We start from the raw sequence: 4,261 nt of genomic DNA on the forward strand, positions 1-4,261 counted from the left end.
GAAAGGACCAAAATAGCATTAATCTCCCAGAAATGACTTAGAGGAGTCAAGGATATTTTAAAGGTAGATACGCAATACCATTCGGCATAAAGCACCAAACACCTCCTTGGAAATGAGTGATATAAAGGGCAGAGAGAGTAGAGTCAGTGGTGATTGGCCTACATGGGCCTCTTTGCAGAACTGGGGTTTTAACTTACACATGTACTAACTGCATTATACCATCTTGGCACTCTGCTTCTTTCCATCAGTGAAAGTGTGATATAGACCCTTTATATGCCTCATACCCTCTCAGATCTTGCAGTAAAGACAACAATTGTCTCCCTTAGCGGAGAGAGGATACCACACTCGGACAAAAGCACACTGCAATGAGATTTTTCACCCCTCCACCTTTTTTCTGCTTTGACCTAACCACATTCTTTCTTGCTATTATGAAACGGTCAAAGGTAGAATAAGCAGTAGCTACTCTCTTATAGAAGTGCTATGGGCACGATTTCTACCTGCCAGTCCTGCAGGAAATCCACATATGTGCAGCACTCCAAATGTTTTCAGAGTTAATCTGCTTTTTACTACCAGTAAGAATAACCTTGAGTACATATTGCACTGTCACAACATATTTTCTATGTGAACTGAAAAGTAAAACTGGTGCACAGAAAAAAAACTGCACATATTTTAAACGAGCAAATTCATAAACCATTTCTCTGAGAACAGAGCAATTTTGGGGGATCATAGGAAAACAGATGGTTGTTGGGGTTTTTTTGAGGCAAGCAACAGAGATTCACAGATTCCAAGGCCAGAAGGGACCACTGTGGTCATCTACTCTGACTTCCTGTATAACACAGGCCATAGAAGTTCTCCAAAATAATTCCTAAAGCAAATCTTTTAGAATAAACAATCAATCTTGATTTAAAAATTGTCAGTGATGGAGAATCCACCATGACCCTTGGTAAATACTTCCAATGATTAATTACCCTCACTGTTAAAAAATTATGCCTTATTTCCAGTCATGACTCCCTTCTGACCCTCCCATCAATAAAAATAGGATATTTAATCAATCGTATTTAAAATATATTACATAAAAAGAACAACAAATATGAAATACAAAAAGCCCCCAGACATATCTACTGGAACAAGGGAGGGAGGGAGAACATTGCTACTTCAAACACACTCAGTGCTATCTTTACTGTTGAATGGCCTTGGGGCTTGACCCAATGGATCCTTAGGTAAGCAAGAAAAAACAGAGTTGCAAACATAATCATACATCTGTTTTCCTATCATTCTAAGTGTTATATTCATCCACATGTAAAATATGAACAAGAGAATTGCAGAGAACTACACACTAGGTGTAACAGCTTTCCTAATCCAGGACGAATGCGGATTTTTTACTCAGGCAAATTTCTCTTTGACTTCAGTGACACTTTTGCTTGTGTTTGCAACTGTATGGGAGTTTGCCACCGACTTCAGTGGAGCCAGGATGTCACCCTGAGTGAACTATAGCTTTCTGGTTTGTGTTTGTTTTCATTGTTAGCAATAGCAGCAAATTACTGATCATTTGTTGTAGCTAAATACTTCCTTCACATACACATATGCACAAAGCTCCCACCTAAAACACTAGGGGTGATGTGAATGTGTGCGATGATAGAAGTTGGGCCATATTATGGTATAGAAATTCTTGTGGTTGAACAGATCTGCCAGCAAAGCAAAACTGGAAGATTTTCACTAGTTGACATTTTTAAGAAAAAGAAAATAAACATTTACTTTCTAGTGCAGTTTAACTTTTTTTTTTTAGGAGGAGAGGGAAATTTCAACTCCATGGGTGAATTGTGCTTGTTAAAATATGTGTTTGCCTATCGCACCTTAACTTAATGATCAGCCACGTTCTCTGCCTTGGAACAACACATAGTGTGCATAGAGCTGGCAGAAGAAAGAAAAGAAATTCAGATATAATTTGCTAATTAAAAAAAGTGCCAATGTTGGCAATAAGTTCTTCAATTCTGCCTATAAACAACTTGAGTGGCAGAACACTATTGTCTACAGTTTATATATTCACTGCATTCTAGGGGAGAGCAACACTTGAAAGGAGATAATTATCTGATGTTGAGCTAGCTACTCAGCTGTGCCCATTGTCTGCTGGGTGCAGATGGCAGGGAAGGGGCGACAGAGCAATGGGTTGTGGTTCTCTGACTCCATGGCTGGTTCTACACTAGTCCTGATCCTGAATCCAGTGTACTTCAGAGCAGTTTTAAATGGCTGGCTATGGACCTCAAAGGGCTGCCCACCAGTAGAGACTAGTCAGAGTGGTTCATTCTTGACACACCCACTCCCATTACAATATGCCTCCTACTCTGGGGACTTTAAGGGAGGTTGGCATAGGAACTGTCTATACTGCCTTGACACCAGCTGGGAGCTCCTGCACATTGAAAGAATCTCTCAACTTCGGAGACTGTTGTAGAAAATCTGTCCTTTTATCTTGATTTCCACCTTGTCAATAGCTACCTTCCAAATTGTAATGTGTGTATTGCTTACTAGGGGAACACAGAATTAAACAGAGAATAGTAAACTATATCCCAGAGCCACACAAAGGAAAGCAATGTAACAGATCACTCTTTGGTCCAAGTTAACAGAGACAGGCTATTGTCATGCAAGCTGTCAAATACATAACTTGACCCTCCCCTTTACCAGTAACCAGCTGTGTTACTTCAGTCACTGTGGGCTACAACCTTTTACATAACAAATGGTATTTGCTTGTGTTGTATTATTTAAGAAAACAATATTAAGTTTCCCGTCATTAAAAAAAGTCTTTACATTCGCCATAGGTTTTTCTAAAGATGATCTTTGATGATGAATATCTGAATAATAATGGGCTGTAGAACCTTTTTCACTTCTAGGTCACTGGTTCTAATCAATCCCAGGTCTATAGTAAGATTGAAAGTTGTTATTATAGGCTGGATGTTCAGTGGCCTGCATGAAATGGTTTGGTGACTTAGCTTAGTAGCTGGCTGACATTATGTAAATACTCCTAAGAGCTTGTCTACATGGCGAGTTAGCATGCAGTAAGCCAGGGTGTGAATCCCCACTGCACGAGCCTGCCACAGAGTAATTCACAGTGTGGACCCTTCTACTGTGCACTAAGAGTTTCACAGAGCACTTTGACCTACTGCTGTTTCAGTAGCACATGGCGAGCTAGTGCCTGGCAAGCTAGTGCACTGTAGAATCACACCCTGGCTTGTCACGCATTAACTCTCTGTGTAGAGAAGCCCTAAGTTTGGCAACATAATAGGCAGACTTAGCAAAGAGGACTAAGCCTGGATTGTGAACTACACTTTTTACTCTTCCAGGGCACGACAGAGATGCATTAGTGGGTTGGGGAGCACTATACGGAAATGTGTGCTTCTATATTGTCGATAGAATGAAGAGTGCAGTGTCCAAAGCTGTCCACTAACAGAAACACTAGCCACAAATCCCTCATCCCTCCCCACAAAGATTCATGTGTAGGGGGATTAGTATGTCCCCACAGCAGCCCCACTAGCAGATAATTAGACACACAACATGTAAGGCCTGCTCAAAATCTCTATGGAACAAGAAGCCCAGTCAAGAAAATGCAAATTCCCCGTCTTCACTGAGCCCCAAATCTCTTCCCTCTCTGATTGGGATGGAGGGGGTACAGCTCAGCAGTCACGTAGGGAGCCCCAGAAGTCAATCAGGCAATATATCCCAGCCTAGCCCACAGACCCATTCCAAATAGAGCAGCATTTCACACGCTGTGACACGGGGGCCAACTGAGCTAACCATGCATCTCCCAGTACATATGCAAAACAGAAACTCATCTGATCATGGAACACCACATGGCAACATGTGACAAAATTCAATCACAGGTCACAAGTTACAGAGTGGCAAAATGGAATGCTGGTGTGAATTTTTTTTAATCAATTTTTCTAAATGTTATCAACTTTTTATTGATTTTTCATCAAAAAATGGAAAATTTTAAAGAAATTAACATGTTTTCAAGAAACACATCTGAAATGTTTGGCTTTCCTTGAATCAGTATTTTTTTTTATGAATTTTTATTTTGCATTTGAAAAATTTCAACCTGATCAATTATTTGTAGATACAGGGTAATCAAATCTTTTATGAGAGATAAACTGATCTCACCCCCCACCCCCACCCGCAGGGGCCAGAAAAGAATTTCCTTCCTCATTTAAAGCACTGTACATTTGGCAAGCACTGTACATTTAAAGCACTGTACACTGTACATATGCTGTTT

This window comes from Dermochelys coriacea, chromosome 2 (genome assembly GCF_009764565.3).
Source record: "Dermochelys coriacea isolate rDerCor1 chromosome 2, rDerCor1.pri.v4, whole genome shotgun sequence".
In the NCBI taxonomy this organism is placed as follows: Eukaryota; Metazoa; Chordata; order Testudines; family Dermochelyidae; genus Dermochelys; species Dermochelys coriacea.